Below are 23,034 nucleotides of genomic sequence, written 5' to 3'. Positions count from 1 at the left end.
TCTCTCTGTCTCTCTGTCTCTCTGTCTGTCTCTCTCTCCCTCTCTCTCTCTCTGTCTCTCTTTCTCTCTCTGTATGTGTGTGTTTGTGTGTGTGTGTGTGTCTGTGTGTGTGTGTGTGTGTTTCTCTCTTCCTCTGCTGACAAAAGAAGTTCAGAAATCAGAAAGTGTATGTCTTGATCTTGGGCCAACTAGATGTAAGAAAACTTTCTGTTTCAGCCAAGTTTATTATACAAAACTTAATTATCCAATTCCTATTGTCTTAAAAGTAAATTAGAAACCAAGTGAAAATTATGGTCTTGCCAACTTTCTGTGGAGAAGAACAGCAGTGATAATGACGTATTGCTTATGAAGCCTTCACTAAGTGTCAGGCAGCAGATTATAAGTGCAATGAATACTTTCTGTTGTTTATTTTTCACAACAGCCTACAGAGTGACAAAAGGAGAACCATGGTCTCTGTAACTGCAAAGTTCAGAAAAGATACTTTCAGGTTAGATCAAGCTCGGGTCATCAGAGTTGTGTGTTGAAAGTGTCCAATGATTTTCAATGTCTTTGAATTATTTTTACCAAGGAGACCAAAGAACCTGCAAATATTTCTCTGCATCCTTTATAACAATACTGGAACATTTATTGCTTCCATAAATGACATAAATAAACACATCATTTTGTACACTAACTTTCACAGATTCATAAAGAAAATTTACACAAGATAAATGCTCACTAGAATAAAGTTGGCTACCTGTGTGGTGTCATGTTCCAGGCCTTTCTGACAAAAGACACTAAGGCAGGACTTCCTCCTCCTTTCTTTCCAGTTTCCTTCTCTTTTTTTTTTTAATTTTTATGAACTTTATTATAATAATGGAAATAAGTAAAAACAGTACACCAAAATTAACCAGCCTCAAAGTCTGTACAACTTAATTGCTTCTGTACAGTTAGGGTACGCATACAGAACAGAAGCTGTGACTCTTCACACTGACTGTTACACACTAAATGTCAACTATATTTTATGCTCTTAGCCACCGCCCAAACCAACAGGTTCTACCTAGAAGAATTCCTCACCATATCCCTTGCAGACTCTTGAGTTCTATTTCTTTATTAAACTAGTTGACACCTGGCATTTCTGTTTGAGGAGCATTTATTTTGGTTATTCATAATTTTAGAGCAATGTCTGGCAAACTTTGGACATTATAGAATGAAGTTTGGAACTTGAGGCATGAACAGAAGAAACAAACAAACAAACAAACAAACAAAAAAGCAGGAGCCATAGAGTACTGTCCTTAATCTTAGCTAATGTAGTCCTCTGGGAAGATGATAAAACTTAAGAAAGGGATGGCCACCCTTAGGACAGAACATGTTCTAGATCCTACCTTAAGAAGTATACACGCCACAGGAAGGTTGAGGTTCTTTTCATTATGTTGACTTCAATAATCAATGCTGCAAGCTTTGTCACTCTGACCCCTCTAGCCATCAGAGGTCTCAAAAAGAACAGCATCAACCACAAAACACAAAGAAATGTCCACTTAAAAATAGATCTTGTATCTGATTCTGAGCCTGACATGTTCTATGTGATCTGAATCTCAAAGGTTACTGGAATAAAGGAAACAGGGGTAGCTTTCTTTGGTTAAAATAAAATCCACAATTTGTCATATGCTTTTTAAGTGAAATTGTGTGCTTTGCTCTATTAACTTTCTGAGACTTCAATGAGGCTTTAAAATAAAATAACCTTCTTGGGGTCCCTCTCTTCTACCACAGTCACCCTCCTCCACACACACAGACCCTGTGAGATCCTCTACTCTCTCCTTGGCACATTCCCATACCCTAGGCTTCACAGCCCATTGGAGTGCCTGTTAATAAACACCCGGAGGCATTCTCTTTAGTTGAACAATTAAGAAAGATTTCTTGGAGACTGAACCATGTGTGACCTAAATTGGCTTTTAAAATGCTTCTCAGAGCCCAGGGAGCAACATTTGCAGCATAATCGCCTCTACCTTGACATTAATTATGCACCATGGTGTTCAGAGAGCAACTCTGAGCCAGGAATATAAGTGTTATAAGGAATATAAAGTAAACATGTCAAGCAAGGCAGAACATTGTAGAATGAAGAAAATATTAAGCCATTGCTGTTATGATCCATTTCCTCTACTTGTTTTCCTCCATCCTAACTCTCCTGCATTGCACATACAAAGGGATGGTATTTCCCTGTTCAGTGGAAGATTAGGTGGCTCAACAATAGTTATACTTTGGATTTCTTGAAAGGAAAAAAAAGACAGAGAAAAAATGGTGCATTTTTTTTTTCATTTTGCTGTTGAAAATAAAAGGGGCTTGCTGATTTAAAGGGCTGCACAGCCTTGGGGGACCTTAGAAAGCATTCTCGATAGGGATAATTCTGTTTCTATACAGCTGGTGAACTGTAATTTCATTCCCCTTTGTACATTACCGAGGACATTTGCATGACAGCAGGGACTGAGCAGTTCCTTACTTCACCTATTCCTAAACCTTACATCTTCATTTAGTGTCATTAGCCCTCGCAGGTGGCATCTTTATTAATTGTTACACACAAAACCCCAGTGTCACAAAGGACTCCAGCTAAAGCAAGAGGCTTAAAGTGTATATTCCAGCAGCTGTAAAGAAATATATATATATATATATATCAAGACAGCAACCAAAAATGTTCAAAGGATCCCAGTGGTTTTCTAAATAAATTTAGCATCCTTTCTATAAATCTCATGAGGGAACTGAATTTAAAGGGTGGAAGAAAAATAGAACATGAACGTGGAGTAGTCTCTGTTGACTTGGACATTGTCCAGCATCTGTACAACCACCATGGTCCAGCAACCATGGGGCGGCACCAGTAATTCTAAAGAACTCTTGGGGCATCTCCCATGTTCAATTTGGAAATCAATAATTTAATCTACCCACAATATATTGATGTCTTCTGAATGAAATATATTTGTTCTTGCTGACAGCAGGTTCACTCAATTTCCTACAAAGCCATTCTACAGATAACCGTCTAATAAAATTTTACTCACTGAAAGACAGTTGAAACACATTTTCCTCCTGAAAACACTGCCTTAATGTTTGCAGAGTAGCTCTCCGTAGTACGTCTCTGCCAAGCATCTCGAGTTGCTAGACTTTATGAACACATTAGAGGAACAGAACGTTGAAGAAAAGAGGAAGTATCAAGGAAGGACTTATGGCTGGTGAGATAAAACCTAAGGAAGCCAGAGTTTTCTGCAGGTCAAAAACATTTGCATTTTCTTTTGGAAAAAAATGAGCATGTGCTTGAGGGCTGTGCATGATAATTGAAAGGCACGACAGAGTTTCAGTGATTAAAAAAGGAAACCTATGAGGCAAGTGTCTAGGCTTTAGAAAGATAATATCCTAACGAAGAGTCAGACTGATTTCCTGTAAGAGTCAAAGGGACAGACATAATGTCTAGTGAGAACAGGATGATATAGAAAATAAATTATATTCACATATTTAAAACTCCATGAAGAAAAGAAACACACTTTTTTTCTATATTCTTCAAATGTGTATTGCTACTGTTGCACATGTGGGTTTTGATTTTTTTTTGGTGGGGGGGAGATTGTTTTGCTTCTATTTTCTATTAAAAGACTCATCTGAAAAAAAAAAAAACCTGAAACAAAAACAAAGTAAATAGCATTTACAAAAGCCCAGATTTTATAGTGACCTACAAAAGCTCCCCAGCACTTGAATTTTGAGTTGCCCAGTTAAAAAAAAAAATAGAGTAATGTAAGTGTCAATAAATATCTAATACTAGAGTTATAAACCAGAAACTGGAGGAGTACTAATGGATAAATATATCCTATCATATATTATGATTAAAATGACTTTTATCACAGAGAATGCTCTAAACCTTGATCAGCTTGAAGGATGTGGCAAAATCCATGTTATGAGTGACATTATTAAGGTGACCTCCCAAAAAAATATAAGTGAATCTTTCAATAGTCAGAAGCCATATCTGGTGACAATGCGACTTAGAAACAAGAACGGTAACATGATTGTAACTTTTTTCTTACATAAACATTATTATATTTGAATATGAAATGTCCTCCAAAGGCTCATGGGCTGAATGTTTGCTGGTGCTACTTTGAAAAGTGTGTGATTGGGTGTGGGGTCTACATGGAAGAAATATGTCACTGGGGCATGATTTTTAATGTGTACGAAGTCTCTGGTCACCTCTGGTCACTTACTCTTAGCGCTTTTCCTTTCTTAATAAGTTCTCCCTGTTTCTATTTCCAACCATGTGTCCTTGATCCAGTTTGTTGTTCTGGGACAAGAGGCCAGAAATGTTATTGGGTGCCTTTCAGATTCAGATCCATTCCTGTGGCATCACCACGATGCCCTGCTCAAGCATATAATGCCATAGAAACTGAGAACTCTAAAACTTTGAGAAGAAAAAAGTTTCTTGTTTATTATTCTGTCAGGCACCCTGTCATGGCAAGGAGAAATGCTAATGGGTTTGGAGAGATGGCTCTGTGGTTAAGAGCACACACAATTAGAAGTAAATCACTTTTTAGAAAGAAAATCTGGCGAGCACAAACATACATGTGAATCTGTTTCTCAAATTTGAGGTACAAGTTGAATAAGTATTAGGAGACAGCAACATTAAATCATAGAATGTCAGAATTAATTTGCAGTCTTTTTCCCACCATCTTTTACTTTGTCTAAACAATTCTGGCCTGCATATTATCTCATTTCAATTAGATTTACATTTCTTTCCCTCCAAATACAGCAGCAGCAAAAGCATTGACCCCTTTCTCTGAAGTCACCTCTTTTATCTACTGAAATTTCTCAAGTCACATCTATATTCCCAAGATATGGACTCTTTCCTTATCATTCAACATGAAGAAGCACCCTCCTCTTGGACTTGTTCTCTGCCTAAATAATTGATTTATTTTCTTCATCTCTGTGTGTATGAACTACATTAAAAGTTTCATGGTTGTATTCTTTACAGCCATAAACTTAAAACTAAAACCTCAGGCTTCTCAAGAAATATTTGGGAAGAGAATGAAGAAATGCAAAGATGTGCAGAGAATCTTTCCTAGGGGTCAATTATAAAACTTCTCTTTCTAACTTTTTCAAACTTCGTGGCCATATGTTTTCAAGGATTGTGCTTTATTTCACTTTACTTATCTTTCTTAATGTAATTGTAAATCAATAAGTAATTGGACAGTTATTATATGCTAAATACCTATGTTGTATTAGGTATTGTGTGACACAGCAAAAATGTATAGAGGTTTCTCCACTTTGTATTCTAGCTGAGGCCATTTTAGGTTTAGCTAAATTTGATCTCCTTGATGCAAAGCCCTGTGGGAAATTAACTCCCAACTCTATTCTAAGAACCAGAAGTCAAAATGTCCCAGCTAACTTATCTTATCTTCTGTTAAACCACCTGCTTGCATCAGCCTCTCCCTGTAGCTGCAGAGCAAGATACCAGGATGTAGATTTTGCCTTTAAAAATCCCTTACTCTAAACATCCTGTACTACACTTAGGCCTCAAATACCTAAAAATAGTCCCAGGTGGCTGGAATAGAGATTTTTCAGTTGTCACCGGAGTGGTCATCTCTAGTAAGTTTCCCATCACATTATATGGAGTATTCCTAAATGTTCTAGACATTATATAAGCCAAAGCATTTTCTAATTGGATTTATAATATATTCTCAGACAACTGTGAAAGTAAACAGCAAAATCTATCCCAGAGGTAAAGAATAACAGCACTGTGGCACCACAGAACAGACACAGAAGACAGGAGACACTCAATACATTTATAAGTTTTCAATTGTTTCATCTCTGTACTCACATACTACCTATATAGATGAAATATTCATGTATGATAGGTACATAAAAGACTCACAATTCAGTAAACATAACACACATGTAAATGGAATATTTGTGTATGATAGGTACACAAAAGACTCACAATTCAGTAAACATAACACATATATAGATGGAATATTCATGTATGATAGGTACATAAAAGACTAATAATACAGCATGGATATTACTTAATAAGAGTCCTATAAAAATTATGAAGTAATTTGATGCTATGTGCAACATTCAATGAATCAGTAGTTTCCAACTCATTATTAAATAATTGAAATTCTTTAAGGCAAAAAATAAACATGCTTGTAAGTATCAGAACATCTAGTTTTGTTCCTTTATCAGCTGTCATCTGCATCCTCACAGTCTCAACTAGTATTTGATGTGGAAACAAGGAAAGAGAAACCATGGAAGAGAGAGCCTTGAAAAAGCACCTGGCCTAGAGGTCGGATGAAATTTCGAGAGTCTAGACTAGGATCTGGGTTCGAATGTGTCATGAGACAGGGCAGATGGGAGTTGCACTGGTAAGAAGAGGGAATGAGACCTCAGAGGCAAATGCATTGTGGTAGAGGAGAGCAGGTTGAGAGTTGGAAAGGAGCAGAGGTGAAAACACAATGAAGCTCAAGAGATAAGTCAGCCACAAAACTTCTGTAAGTCAATATCTGTTTCTAGCCAGAGTCTGTTTCTAACAGCAAAGAGTAAATTCTAAGTATGATGTGACTCGTAAAGGACTCTATTTTGTAAAAGAGTAACTTTTTGTAAGTAAAAAGCAATGTGACAAAATGCTATGATAGGCCTACCGTGCCCTCCCTGAGAACAACACAGGCTATAGCTGTTGTTCTTTGTGGCCCACCATAACTGGATAACAAGCCCTTCTTCGTGAAGACACACACACACACACACACACACTACTTTGATTGCAGGGCATAGACAAGTCTAGATGGAGCTGTAAGTGAAAACTGCAAAGAGGCTGTGTCAAAAGCTGATTGACTGCAGTGATGTCGGGGAGGCTGACTGACTGCTTAGACCTGCACTCATGTGGGGAGATTGGATTGTTGCAGGAATTACTTTATCTAGGACTGGCTTTAGCTAAAAACACTTGCCCACTTCTGTGTCAGAATTAATAGCCTGTAACAAATAGTGAAAAACCTTTTAGAATCTATAACTTAGAAGAACACTAACTTCCACTAACCCCAAAGCTAAGAATGCCACCAAATACCATCTTGGGCCTGTAGAAAGCTTCTCTAGTCTTAATGTAAATGCCTTGCTGACATAGCCACCAAAATATTTTAAACTTTCCTTGATTTATGCTTTGTTGTGGTGGTTGTTCTGTAAATGTTCATGAAATGACATCTATGTTAGAACATGAAATTAGGTGTAACCTAATTCTGTCTTCCTGGGCCATAGTCAGTCAAAGTGACTACAAAATAATCTTTTAACCCTTTAAGATTAAAGCAGGTTGCTTTTGTTGGTGGTAGTGGTGGTGGTTGTGTTTTGTATGTTTTATTTGTTTTCTGTCAACAGAAATGACCTGAAACGCTGCACCACCACCCCTACTAACTAGCTTTCATAGCTGTCAATGGTATTACTCAGAAGTGGACCTTTCTATGGCTACAATACTAGCCTGCCTAGTATGAAGGTTATAGAGACAAACACTTCCTGGCTATGGTTGAGACCTGCTCCATGGAAGGCAATCCATGCTTAGTACTGTAAACTTGATCAAAATTCCATATCTCAGAAGGACATCCAGTCAAATTGACTTCTAAGTGTTCTGTTTATGCCCATCAATTAGTTTTATTCTCAACCTTGACCAGGGAAGCTTCTTTCTAGTGAGTGGTAGTTAAGACAAAGACTCATAACAGGCCAAAATACTGAGAATGAGTGGCTGTAGAGTATTCAGACCTAAATGAGACATCTAGGTCAACACCCTAGAAGACTATAAAAGAAGTTGGGTAGAAAGACTGGGGAAGTCAGAGTTGCAAATAATTCTGTGTGCTTTGAACATAAATAATATGAAATAACATGGCTGTTGTACTCAAGAACTCACTGGAACTTTCCAGTAGGCAACACTTTTCGGATTCAGTGAGTTGACAAAGAGAGAGTTGGGAAAAGGTTGGAAGGGCACATGTTGACACAGGTCTGCAGGAACTGGAAATAGACAATGGGGATAGATATGACCAAGATACATTGTATATCTATATGACAATGTCAAAGAATAAATAGAAGATAATATTTTTAGAAAGCTGTAATTAACTAAAATTAAATCATGTTTTTCAGCATTATCCTTCATGTTTCAATGCTTAAATTTACATAACAGAAAATTAATGAAGGCATCAGTGAACATAAAAAGCAAATTAATCTCATAAATAAATTAGGACCTCACCTTTATGCTTTTATGTCTCCAGTATTGTAACTACAAGAACATTATAAAAGATCTAAATAGTGGTCCCCACTTTAACTGTTAGAAAGTAGAACCCTTAAAATTTCAGGTGTAACAGTAAAAGCACAGCTGAAACAATGATAGAATTTATTGTTTAGAGAAAAATCACTGTATTTGTCAAATATATCAATACAAATTATTGATATATATCACATACATGCAAACATATCATATATACATGCATATGCATACTTATATACATACATACATACATACATACATACATACATACATACATGCATACATACATATCACATACAAATTATAAGATAACTGGATGGGCCCAAAAAATGTCCAGACTTGCATATCTTTGGACATAGGCATCTACTTATTAATACTGCAGAATCATGTCAATTTTAGTTTGTTTCTTTGTCAATGTGACAAAACATTCACTAATGCAAATTAGAGAAGGAAAGGGTTTATTTGGCTCATACTTCCATATCTCAGTCAGTCGTCAAGGACAGACACCCAAGGTAGGAACCTGAAAGCAGGAAGTGAAGCAGAAACCACAGAGGAATGCTGCTTATTGGCTTGCTCTGGATTCACCTTCAGCTAACTTTCTTATACAACTCAAAAACTTTGGGATGGAACTTCCCAAAGTAAGTTAGGTGCTTCTCGGTCAATTAGCACTTTTAAAAAATGGCAACGATACTCACAGACCTATGTGATAAAGGCACTCTTTCAGTTTAGGTTCCCTTTCCCAGGTATCTTTAGTGTGGGTCAAGTTGACAAAAACCAAACCAGCACACTCTCTATCTATTAATCTGAAGCTAAGAAAATGTATCTGAGAGATAATACACCAGTCACTTATTTCAAGTACAGTCCCATAACATACGTGATAATGAACAGTCAGTGTTCATTATTCCTTGCCTCTAAACTTCCAAGCATCAACCAAACGTGCAGTGAAGGGAAGCCTGTGTCTAATACTGAGAAGCTTTTCTACAAAGCACAAAGTTTTTACTCTTACAGATTAAGATCTGCACACTAGACAGTAACTAGATGTCTCCCCCTCAAAAGCAGTGTCGTGAACTCAACTCTTAGTTACTAAATTACTTGAATGTTAAGCAGCATTGAAATTGCTTGTGCCATTCCAAGGTCATCATAAGCAACTATAAGTGAGAGAAAAAAAATCAATAAAAATGGTTAAGAATGATTCCATCGGACTCTTCTCAGAGCTTTTACTTTCTCAAAAACTAGGATCACATCATACGCCATGGGTTTGGAGCATGCTAAAATATTGGAAGTGACTTATTCCTAAAAGTTCTACTGTGAATTTTGAAAATCAAAGTAAGTTTCTTTTTCCATGGAGCTGAAAAAAAAAGAGAGAGAATGAAGAGAAAGAGGGTAAGGATAAGAAAGAAGGATAGAGAAACATGGAAGCGTGTGTCTCCCTTGAGTACCTCACAGCCAAATGTCAAATCACTAGAATAACATTCTCTACATAGCTTTTTAGAAAGCTGTCAGTGTTCCTGCAGAGACAATGGACTGCTTGTGCAGACAGTCTGGCAGGACTGGTTGGTGTGTGCACCTTCCCAAATTTAAATCTCTGAAATTTTGACCAACCTCCAGTGGCTTGAAAACATCATTTGCAGAAGAGTTAAGCTTTGTAGGAAACCAGTCCTGAAGCAGAAATTGGCAGGAAGCACTTTCTATCCTCTTGCCATGAGCTTCTCTATTTCAAAGGTGTTTCTTTCAAAATGAAATCTACTGAGAACAGATCTCAGGTGTTGACAGCCAGCTGGTTGTATCTCTTTTTCATCAGCTGAAGAACTTCCAATATGGTTAGTGGCACAGGAGGAAACTAATGCAAATATTTTTCATGGTGTCACTACCACTGATAGCAAAGAAGTCTTAAAATTAAAGCTTTCCTGATTGTCTAAAGTATAATGAAGTTAAAAGATGACAAGAGACATGAAATTTGTCTAAATACTTTTGCCAGTGATCCAGAAAAACAAATGCTGTACCAAACCTACTTAAAGCATACGGAGAAATGTAAGATGCCCTGAGAGGCACTTTTCCAATATTCTTATAACTGTCCATCTGCAAACCTACAATGAGTTTATTAATTAGCTTTGTCTTAATGGAAAAACAGCTAAGCTGGCCATGCAGTTATATTTTCCAAAATACTTTGGCAGGTTTACACGCATTCATTTTGATTTTTTTCTCTCCTTTTTTTGTTTTACATAAGATACAATAGCCACTGTGTTCGATACCCACCATTTCAAAACAAAAAATATTTCAGTGATATATTGGGTGCTCTGGCAACTAGCATTTTGTGGACTTGAGTGGTCTTGCCTAAAATCATGATCTGCAAGGCGTTTTAAAATATGAAGTACCTAATCGCCCTATGGCCCAAATGTTCTATTGTTATTAGGGAAAATGAAAAGCTATTGTTGGTAACATTTGTCATGGTTTTATTAAGAGCTAGAGAGAAAGGTGTGATGGAAAAGCAAAGTTGTATTAAAAACCCTAAGAGGCTTAAGAGGGCCAAAAGAAAAAAAAATGAGCCTGGAATATGGAAGGACCAGTTCTAGGAAGTAGTGAAGAGAAGAAGACATTTTCAAATTTTCCTCTCCATATATAAATTTGAAACCATGTCCAGAATATATAGTATAATTCATGACTTAGAAATTGGTTTGGTTTATTTTTTCCCTAAGTATAAAGCTAATACTTTATCTACAGGGAAATGAAACACTATTGATGGAATAGTCATCACCAATCTTTTCCATCCCTAGAGACAACCTCCATGAATAGTGTTCTGTATTTGTCCCAGATATATATATATTAATATTTATGCTTCATACAACTACAGACAAACTGAATATAATATTAATGTCCTAACTATATTTTACCTTTCTCAATGCCATTAAAATCTCTTTTAACATATATATATATATATTATTGTATTGTATATTATATTTTTAATTTGTTAATGTATACTCAAGTTTGAGCAGCATTGGATGTTTTCATATGCACAGATTCACGATTATTTTCTAAATCTCACTGATAATTCATAGTCACTAAAATCTGGAAGTACAAATGTCATTCAGTAATTGAATGGATAATCTCTGGAATATTCAGACAATGTAAAACTCTCCAGTTATGAATGGAGTGAGTTATCAAATCACTGCTAAAACACAGATAAACCTTAAATTCATAGTGCATATTAATAAAGATATGGAAGAAAGATTCTGAAGTAAATAGCTTTAGAAATGACTGAAATAAACAAGACTAAAGGCAAAAAATGTACATGGGCATAGAAATGTTTTTTCCATGGGGGTATGCATGAACAATTCTGAAACCAGTACACACACACACACACACACACATGCATGTACTGTAGCTAAAGAGCTAAGTAAATCAAGGGCTAAGTAAAATAAGGATGAGGTTTCTTTCCATTTGAAAATGAAGTTATAGAAAAAAATCTAAGAGTAGAGACTGAATGGTTAGTGAAATTCTGCATTAGAATTGGAGACATTGTCTACATGTAGTAGAATGCAAATAGATCCATATTTATTATCCTGTACGAAACTCAAGTCCAAGTGGATCAAAGATCCCAACACAAAACTGGATACACTAAGACTAATAGAAGAGAAAATGTGAAATAGCCTTGAATGCATTGGTATAAGAGACAATTTTCTGAACAGAACACCAATGTTTCATGCTCTAAGATCAACAATTGAAAAAATGGTACCTCATGAAACTAAAAAGCTTCTGTAAGGCAAAGGACACTGTCAAGAGGCCAAAATGAAACCAATAGATTGGGAAAAGATCTTCCCCTTCCTTACAACTGACAGAAGGCTCATATCCAAAATATAAAAGAATTCAAGAATTTAAGAAGTTACACTCCAACAAATCAAATAACCCAATTTAAAATTTGGTCATGGAGCTAAAAAGAGAATTCTCAATAGAAGACTCTTGAATGGTTAAGAACCACTTAAAGAAATGTTCAAAGTCCTTATAAGGAAAATGCAAATCAAAAGGACCTTGATATTCCACCTTACACCAGTTAGAATGGCTAAGATCAAAAACTCAAGTGAAAACCCACACTAGCAAAAATGTGGAGAAAGGGGAACACACCTCAATTGCTGGTAGGAGTACAAACTGGTACAACTACTCAGGAGGGGCGGGGGGAGTGTCAGGATCAGGTGTGAGGAAAAACAGGAGAAAAGGCCAGAGAGCCAGGAGAATGAATGGAAATCTGTAGCTGCTGGGGGGAGTGAGGGTGGGGTTGAGGGTGTTGAGAATCTCTAGAAATCCCAGAGACCTGAGATGAAGGAGATTCCCAGGAATTAATGCCAGTGACCTTAGCTGAGATGTCTAACACTGGGGACATAGAACCTGAAGAGGTTACTTCCTATAGCCAGGCAGGAGCCCCCAGTGGAGAAATAAGGACACCAATCCACTCACAAAACTTTGACCCAAAATTTGTCCTGCCTAAAATGCAGGGATAAAGGTAGAACAGAGACTGAAGGAACGGCTAACCAATAACCAGCCCAAATTGAGACCCATCTCATTGAGAAACACCAGTCACCGACACTACTAATACTCTGTTATACTTACAGGTAGGAGCCTAGCATAACTGTCCTCTGAGAGGCTCTACCCAGCAGCTGACTGAAACAGATCCAGATACATCCAAACCCTGGAAGAAGGTCAGAGAATTTTATGGAAGAGTTGGGAGAAAGACTGAAGGCCCTGCAGGGGATAGGACCTCCAAAGGAAGATCAACACAGTTAACTAACCTGTACCACTAGGTCAGAGAATGAGCCACAAAGCAAAGAGCATACACAGGCTGGACCAAGGCCCCTGGCATCATATGTAGCAGATGTACAGCTCAGTCTCCATGTGAGTTCACCAATAACTAGAACAAAGCCTATCCTTAAAGCTGTAGCCTGACTGTGGTATCTGTTCCCAACAGGGCTACTTTGTCTGGATCAGTGGGAGAGGATGCACTTAGTCCTGCAGAGACCTGATGGGCCAGGGTAGGGGAATACCAAAAAGTCTAATATTAGGGAATAGTCTTTAAAATGCAATAATAGCATTCATGTCTTGGCAATAGACAACAGCTCTCTAGTTGGACTTAAGGCCCACTCGGCAAGAGAAAAATTATGGTTGCTATTGGAAACCAACCAACTACCTGGGGCTATTGAGGTTATGGATCTTAGAGGAGAACCTACTATCACTATTTTACTAAACCATAATACTTCCTAACTGCATTCTAAATATTTATTCTTATACCCAAGGCAAGTTTAGTTCCCAATAAAACAAGCTTCTCTTTCAACAGAGGCCATTACAGAAAACCACAACTGGTAAAATTTCTGAGAATAACTAATCAGGAGATGCCTAACCTCATCTACAACACAAATTCTCTACCTAGGGCTCAGGGAGCATTGCAGAAGAGGAGCAGAACGATTGTTAAGAGTCAGAGAACCGGGGAATATCCCATGAAGTTGTGTCTCCTAGAAATGGCAGGGAAGTGTCTCTTATGCTAAATCAAAAAAATGGCTACTTAGACAAGACCTGAACAAGGACAATACCAATAGAAATGCTAACAGAGAAAGGGAAAAACTCACAGGGCAGTACCTCTAGACAAAGAACTACAGGCAATTGAGGATGCTGAGAGTGGGATAAATAGTCTTCCCCAGAGACAAGGCCCCTAATTGGCTATCCAATACCAAATGTGAACACTGATAACATGTGCTTTTAACACCAAATGTACTCAACAAGTTCTCTCTCTCTCTCTCTCTCTCTCTCTCTCTCTCTCTCTCTCTCTCTCTCTGTGTGTGTGTGTGTGTGTGTGTGTGTGTGTGTGTGTGTGTGTAACAACAATTAAAGAAGAAGCCAGCACTTTGGGAGAAGGCATGGGAGGAGTTGAGAAAAGAATGGGGAATAAAAAAGAATGATGTATCAGACCTTTGAAGGGCCACTGACAAGAACATCAAACATCTAGAGATTGACATCACTAATCTGAAGAAATCCCTCGTTTCGCTGTCTGAAGAGACCTCCCAAAATCGCCACGATCCTTATTGGACTTGATTGACTCTAGTACAATAGAAAAGACTTTATACAGCTCTTGACTGTGTACAACCCTCAAAGAAGAAGGTTGCCTTTACATAGACAAGACAAGGAGGGTTAAAGAGAGCATGAAAAAGGTAGTTAAGGCCCTAAGAAAAATCAGAGAGAGAAAGAGACAGATGAATGCTGGTACAAGAATTGGTTTGCAGCCTCACCAAGGTTGTCAACCCTATTTACTTCCATCTTGGGACCATTATTTGGGTCCTTTTTGCTTTTTCTGCTGGTCCCTGGCCCTCAAATAGGCGGACTAACTCTGTGATACAACAGATAATTTGGTAGCAAAACCTACTCAGATACATTATCATAAGTTAGTTATGGAGGACCACGAGACTCAAGATGAGGTTGTTACTTTATACAGGGTGTTTCCAAAACCCATCTCCATCCAACCTAAAAGAGGGGACTTCTGCCCCTAGACCAAGCAGAGGGGGGCCACCCAGAACCCCCTCTGACAGGTGATCTGAATTCTTGCTTAGGCTCCGAGGCTAAGCACTGCAAGGGAATATAAATAAAAGATAAAAATATCTATGTGGGTTCCCTGAGGGACAAGCCTGACTGCATAGGGGTTGATGTCAAAAGTATTCCCTCTCCAGGAAAAAGACATCGGGACAGGTATGGCCCTCATGCCTCACTGGACAACGACAGGGGGACTGGAGCCATTACAAGGTCCCCTTCAAATACTGGAGGTCAGGCCTCTATCCCTGCCTTCGCAAGTTTAGAATTGCCACAGCCCTTCTATACTTAGAGAAGGGAGGAGATGTCAGGGGCAGCCCTGCTTACACACTGAAGGCCTAAATCAGCCATAGGCCTAAAATCAGCAATAGGCCTGTCATACATGTATACTAACACCAAGTCTTGGGTCTCAGTGGAAAAACATTGAAACAGATGACTATAAGCTAATGTCAACAGGCAGCTGTTGTGGAAATTTATAAGCCTGAGTAGTCATAGACCTTGTAAATAGGTAACCTTGGCAGACAATACCAACTTAGATAAGGACAAGTGAGTCATAGGCAGAGTCATAGTGAATTGTCCCCTGAACCTTCACCTAGCCGATACCCGGTTCTGAAGATATCTGTATTCCCCCTGAACACCCACACTCCAGTGTCATTCCCTTCCCCACATCCTACCTTTCTGTGTTTATAACCCCTGTGTGAATTAATTACGATTTGAGAAAAAATTTAAAAAAAAATAGTCTCAAAAAAAAACAATAAAAAGAATGATGTAATCATTTTAAATTTTTAACAAGGTTAATTTTCAAAAAGGTGAACTGGAGGTAAAATAAGAGAACAGAAATTTGATGAACATCATCTCCACCATGTGTTCTAGCTTGCTTCAACATGACTGGCAGCATGTTGATACGTGCTTCTTTGATACCGTGTATGAGAACAGTACTTTACCTCTGTGATTTTCCTTCTCCAGGACATTCTCAGAAACATGGGACCAGGGGGCCTCAAAACTGACATGGTTCCCCAAATCGAAGAAAATCTAAGAAACTTACAGTACAGATGAGCCTAAAATCATGGCAACTAAATATAGTATTATTAATATGGGATCTTGGGCAATCAAAGACTATTAGACAAAAACTAAGGAAATCGGAATGAACTTTGCACATTAGTTAATTCATCCATCGGCCTTGCTTTTTTTCTTTTGAATGAATGTAGAGCAATAATATAAAATGTTCATAATAAATAAAAATAAATGTAGCCTATATGAAAATTCTGTCAGATCTTTGCAAGAGTTAACAGCTGCTCTAAATAAATACTCAGGCTTATAAATTTCCACAACAGTTTTTCCACTGAGACCCAAGACTCATCCAGCTTCCCAGCTGGCATGGCTGCCATATCTGTTGCTCTGCTGCTCATGGTGCCTGCCGCACAGTCTTTTCCATGGTTAGTAGTAACTGTATAATCCCTGTTTGACATCTAGAACTTCCAGCATAGCTTTTCTTCATTATGGCCATTGTGAATTTTTACCCTGACTAGATGGTGAGAACAATTAATGCAGTTTTGCACAAATATTTTTACATTCTGATCATTCACTCTGTCATTGTAATCTTTGCTGTTAGAAAAAAAATGATGGAAAGATAGGGAGGGGTTCTGTCAACTTTTGCAATGCTAAGAAATCTGTTTAAATTGTGAACTGCTTTTTTTCTGCTGAGACCATTGCAAAATTGAGCTTTGGTGGGGTGGGGGGAGTGTGTTCATGGGACTTTTAATTTGTATAGAACACAGAACTTAGTTCTCTGCGATGAATATAATACAGTGGACATTGAAGTGAGTGTTCAAAAAGAAGAGATGTTTCCCTACAATAACAATTTTAATATTACAAAATAATTATTTTTAAAAAATCTGTTGTGATATTTGGTGGATATATTTCTTTGTTTTCAGATATGAGTTCAAATGTGTTTCTTTTCTTTTTCTTTTTTAAGCATACTGTTCTTTCCAAGAACAGTGGGTTTGCTTCCAACAGTTTGCCTGCCAGTATGTAGGAAGCCGCGGCTTGTGCTGGCAGCATCCGCCATTGCAAGATGGCGCTGGCATCCGGTGTTCCTGTAAGTAAACAAGTAAACCCCGCATGTGCTATGGTAAAAGCGCGCCAAAGTCAAAGCCCATCCCAGGGCGTTTTGGCGGGCAACGAGTAAGCAGCCAATCAGAGGTGAACACACCGCTCTAAGGGTATATAAGCAGTGCCTTTTCCGGGCCTGGGGTCTTCCTCCATTTTCATTTGGAATAAACGTTTGCTGCGGAAGGATCCTAGTGTGGTTGCCCCGTGCGTTCTTGCTGGCGAGACGATTACACCAGTATACCCACAAAATGACCCATAAGTAACCCACATAAGTCCAAATTGTCAGCCATAATTTTGATCATGCCTTCATTCCTCCTTTGTTGAAAAAGCAAAGAGGTACCATCTGACACTTAGGCTTTACGCTGTACTGAGATTATCCTTCCATGAACCATTAACTGTTTAAATTAGATATCACTTGAAATTATTTTATTATACCGTCAATAGCTGATTAAAAGGAACCAAATATTTCCAAAAAAAGAAAAAAAAAAGAAATCTGCTAAGCATGACTCTTTCCCAGCCTTACTCCTAAAGGCAGTTGAATAGCGTTTGCCAACACAACTCTGCTTTAGCGAGGGAATAATAGAAGTAGACAAAAGGTGATTGTCAGACTCTGCATGGTGTTGGGCAACGCTAGAGCATAAAGTATTTGTGATGACAGAAACAAATGAGAGCCCAACACTTTCTTGAACCAAAGTAAAAGATTTAGAACTAATCCGCAGGCACAGGGGGTGCACCGATGTGTGTGGAATGGAAGCTAATGCGTGGTTTGAAGGTTAGAGAGAGTTCCTCTGGGACGGCAGGGAGAACTTGCATATAGAACCGCTTACATTTTTATTGGACACTCTGATAACTGGGATGTGACCGTTGCCTCTTCTCCACAGGATGATGTAATGGAAATGTCATTACGAGCTGACATTTGAAGATGTCTGTACTTTTCTTTTGTATGTTCTACCTGGATTTTGATTATTGTTGTTGCTGCTTTCACACAAAGTGTCACAAAGCAGCAGATTGAGGCTTAGCACTTGTGACAGATTTATTACATTTCTCACTGCTCCTAGAAAGTTCACTTCTTCGAAACCCTAGAGCTATGAAAGGAGCAAGACCTGAGACTACGAACTAAATGAAGAGACTGTGGAGAGGAAGGCGAGAGAAGTAGTAGTGTCCAAACTTGGGCGGTAGAATGGTCGTGTGAATGGCTTTGGAATATTTAGGAAAAGGTTCATCGTAATGGTTGAATGAATAAAGAGTGAGAGACAAAAGGATAAAGTAAGAAAGACGCCCAGATAGCTGACAAATCCGAATTGAATCTTTAAGCTGTGTTTATTCACAGGCACAGTCTGAGAAGAGAGTAGATTAGCACTCTAAATATCAGTCTTCCGTCTCGTTATTTAGCCAGCAGATTATGTAGAGCAGGGGGGAAACAATAAAAGCCAATCATTCGACTTTATTTTTGTCTCACTGGTCAGACAATCAGTCTTGTAGCAGTAATATATGACATGAGGGCTATTTCCCTTATGTTTCTTTTCTGTCGGAAGACAAGAATTCACAAACACCAGGGCTACTAAGTCTATATTCCTCTCAGTCTAGCCATTTGAATAGCATTGACATTGCAGGTTAACTCAGCACAAACAAATCTTGGCAGTGCATACATGAAGAACCTCTCCTGCAGTGCCCCTGCCAGTTACTTAGAAAACAGTAACTCGGATGCCAGGTTGTGTCGCCTGAGTAATAGCAAGCAACGGAAGTGAAAAGCGATGGGCATGTGTCAATTACTGAGTTGAAAATATCTTCACACATTCTTTTTCTCAGAATTGGAATTTTATTTTGAATTATGTGTATGGGGGGACCATGTGAGGGTGGGGCCCTCAGAGACCAGTGGTATCAGATCCCCTGGAGCCAGAGTTACAGGTGGTTATGAGCAGCCTGAGTTGAGTTCTGGGAACTGAACTTGTGGCCTTAAAAAGGAATAATACAGGTGTGTGTGTGTGTGTGTGTGTGTGTGTGTGTGTGTGTGTGTGTGTGTGTGTCTGTCTGTCTGTCTCTGTGTGATTCTATGTGTGTGTGCAGGCATGCATGCATACAATAGTGCATGTGCATGTGCATGTGCATGTGCGTGTGTGTGTGTCTGTCTGTGTCTGTGTCTGTGTGTCTGTGTCTATGTGTACCTCAAAGAAGTCCAAAAGGAAAATCTGCTTTTGAAAAAAAGTCAGCTTCGCTGTTGTGCTGAGCCCGCTAAGGAGTCGCCATGAGCAAAGCCCACCCTCCCGAACCGAAGAAGTTTATGGACAAGAAGTTATCATTGAAGTTGAATGGTGGCAGGCATATCCAAGGAATACTGCGGGGCTTTGATCCCTTAATGAACCTTGTGACTGATGAGTGTGTGGAGATGGCAGCGAGTGGGCAGCAGAACAACATCGGAATGGTGGTCATCCGAGGAAACAGCATCGTCATGTTAGAAGCCTTGGAAAGAGTCTAACCAGTGTTCAGCAGTGTGTCCACATCCCTCCTCAAGGACCTGTATGATTGTGATGTAGAGTTAGGTCATGTACATTTTCATATGAAACTTTTTGCTAAATAAACTTTTGTGATACTAAAAGAAAAAGGTCAGAATGAATAAAAAGATAGAAAATGCTTCGCACATATGATGGAGACAAAACAGGAATGTGAAGCTTTCTAGAGCCAAAGAAAGCAAGGATATCTTCAAAAGGAAGGACAGCAAGCAGCCTCCAAGAAAAACAAGGACGGAGACATGCTTTCTTTCTAAATCTACCATGAGAGTGGAGATCATTCCTGTGAACCAGACTGTAGATGTCCCAGAAAATGTCAGTAGCATGCTGAAAGAGTCCATTAGCATGAAGGGCTCAGAGGAACTGTGAAGGGAAATGTCAGTAGAGATTTCAGCCTCCTTCTTGAGAAAAGAAAGGGTTTCAAATTCACAATAGTGCAGAAATAGCCAGGAATTGGCTCCTGTTAGCACTGTCTGTAGTAACAAAGGGGACATGATCGAGGGTGTTATGCTGAGCAACTTATACAGGAGGGGTTCTGTGTAGGCTCACTTTCCCAGCTATGTCGTAATTCTTGTTGAAATGAGTGATTTCCTGCATGAAAAATACATCTGGAAGGTTTATGTGATGTTACACATTGTCTGTCCAGCTTCTCCTGCCTGAAAACATGTCTGTCTCGTCCCTTGATTCAGAATTTCCTGTAGCACAGAAGCTTTTTAATTTCATAAGGCTCCATTTGCTGATTATTGGACTGATTTCATAAAAGACGGGTGACTTATTAAGAAAGTATTTAGCTATAATCATATCTTAAAATGTTTACTCTATTTTTTTCCCCTAACAATTTCAGAGTTTTGGGTTTGCCATTAAAGTCTCTAGTTAATTTGGAGTTGATTTTTGTCCCAGGTTGAAGTCAAGGATCTAGTTCTAGTCTAGTACAAGTGGATATCCAGTTTCCCTTGTACCATTTGTTAAAGAAGCTGTCTTCTTTTGTCCCATGTATCAATTATCAGGTGGCTGTGGCTGCATGGATTTATGCCTGAATCTTATATTCTGCTCAAATGATCTGCATGTCAAGAAACACAAATTCTTGAAGGAAATGACACTAGATGTATGTTAAACCCAACATTTTTTATTATGTAAGTCATAGCCATTAAAAGACAAAGCTATCAGGAAAAAGTTAATGTTATTTTTGTCATGGAGAAAAGAAAGAATCTGTCAGACTGAAGAACAAAACATAATAACATATTTATAAGGAATAAGACTTTATCCATCTATGAAATCAAGATGGTAACTAGTTACTGAAAGATATTTGTAATATTTCAAAGATGGAAAGAAAGAAGAAAGGGAGAAAGAGACAGAGGAAGGGAGGAAAAGGGAAGAAAGAAAGAAATCAAGGAGAGAAAAAAATAAGGCTGGTTTAAAAGCAACCATTGATTTTTCCAGTGTGGGTCTCTGTAGCAGACACTTAATGAGCCATTTTTATACAGTGGTTGAGGTGAAGTCACAGGGTAAAATCAGCAAAAGTGAATAAATAAATAACAAAGGTAAATTATTTTCAGCCTTAGCTTATGGTTTCTACCTAGTGAGCTAAATCACAAATTTCCTTTATAACAAATGTATGACCTAACTCACAGCTTTTAACTCCATACAGTAAGAGGTATGAATATCTGCTTGTCTAAGGACAAAGGGTTTTACAACTATAAAATGTCTCATATTTTATTTTAATCATTCTTCTCAATATATGTTGGTTAGGATGTGAAAACCATAGTCTTCTCCCCACTCCACCCCCACAAAAATCCTCTAAGGAAAACTCATACTCATAGAAGAAAGCAAGCTGGTCATGCCCTGGCATTGGGACTTAAGAAAGTTTTCTACCCTTGAGAATCCAGAGCTGAATCCAAGTCCTGTACAAGAAAATGAGCATATATTAGAATTCCTCCCTAGAGTTTGTGCATCAATTTGCCGTTTAAAGCAACATAAAGAATATGAAGGGGCCAAGACGAAGAGGTGACTATGTCAGTAAAGTATTTATCACAGAAGTATAAAGAACTGATTTCAAATTCCCAGAACTCATACAAAAATCTGGGAGTAGCAGCCAGTGCCTATAATCCCAGTGCAGTCCTGGCAGAGACAAATGGAACTCTGGGGCATGCTGATGAGCCAGTCTAGCTGAATCAGCAACCTCAAGGTTCAATGCAAGACCTTGTCTCAAAAATAAGATAGAACTCAAGTGAGAAACATCCCTGAAGTTGATCTCTGGTTTCCAAATCCTCTAACACAACCACGCACGTGCATGTGCACTCCCACACAAGAACATATACACATGAAAAAGGAAAGAGGAGGAACCAAGAAAGGCAGTGTGGTGCAGAGAAAGTACTGCAGATTAAGTGTGGAATCCAAATTCAATACCATGAGCTGGTAGCACATGTTACAACAAGATTGAAGACTGAAGACTGTAAACTCAGTTTCCTCCTCTGTAAAGTGAAAAAGTTGATTCACGTCTCTATTATATTTCTCTCCTATTCTAGTTTTCTTCATTCTGACAATGGAAATATTAAAATGGGTTGAGAAGAAAGGAAAGTAGAGAGGTAAACCTGCTCTCAGATCCATGGCTAAGTCCAACTAGCTTCAAGAGTTTTGAACTATGTTCAAAGACTAGCAATTTCCCTACAAGAACACAGTTCCCAGGCTACTTCATTCAGCTATAAATTTTCATGAAAATAGGTCTCTATCCAGAAGTCATTTCCTAAAGAAAATTGGAATCAAAGCAAAACAAACAGAATGGTTTTCTATTTTAATTTTTTTACATATAATGTATTCTCAAACTTTAAAGATAACATGTTTTTATTCAGATGAATTTTGTCAGAAATTAGTCGATTATTTTTATGGTAAACATAAAATTGAGTGGGATATAAATCTTGTCTTCGAAGATTCCATTATATAGAAAAAGCAGGTATATAATGTATAGGAAAAGTAAAATAACATGAATTTCCATGCAAAGAGATCCACTAGCTATGACTAGAGTCTTCTGATAGAAGAGACAGCATCCTTTCCTCGGTCCTATAAAATAGTTCCTTTTTTATTAGAAAACAGAAAATGGTAATAACTTTTTGTTGGTGGTACAATTGCAATTTTAAAAGCTGATGTCAAAGTGTTGAATTGACAAGAAAGTGTTGTAAATATGTAGACAGTGTATAATTTTACATGTTTGGAAATAAATATTTATTTTCAACTTAATGAAATGTGTCCTTCTGTTTGTTAAAATAATGGCAAAGACATTGGTCACAGTGCTCTGTCTTTGAAGAGTCTGAGGATAAATTGGTGTTCAGTCATAACAGAAAAGACAGTTATGTGTGTGTGTGTGTATATATATATATATATATATATATATATATATATATATATTTACAAATGGCTAGTGTCTTAATATTATATAAAATTGAAATTGCTCAATAAGCCATTTTTGGGAGACTGCATAAAAAAAGAGTCCCCTCATAATCAAATCATCTCAGATCAAATATGAGGTTCTTAATGGCAGGAATATGCTTTCTGTAATAAGATGAAGAATAAATTTTCAAGAATTTATACAATACATTTAGAATTTCCCGAAGA

At 38.0% G+C, this 23,034-nt stretch overlaps 1 pseudogene; it reads left to right on the top strand.

Moving 5' to 3' along the window:
* Positions 1–19,163: 19,163 nt before the first annotated feature.
* Positions 19,164–19,450, top strand: LOC114629247 (annotated as a pseudogene).
* Positions 19,451–23,034: the final 3,584 nt, after the last annotated feature.

The sequence above is a fragment of the Grammomys surdaster genome, unplaced genomic scaffold (genome assembly GCF_004785775.1).
Source record: "Grammomys surdaster isolate TR1022 unplaced genomic scaffold, NIH_TR_1.0 279, whole genome shotgun sequence".
Taxonomy (NCBI): Eukaryota; Metazoa; Chordata; class Mammalia; order Rodentia; family Muridae; genus Grammomys; species Grammomys surdaster.
Note: the sequence above shows the minus strand (reverse complement) of the source record. Positions and strands in the feature narration are given on the sequence as shown.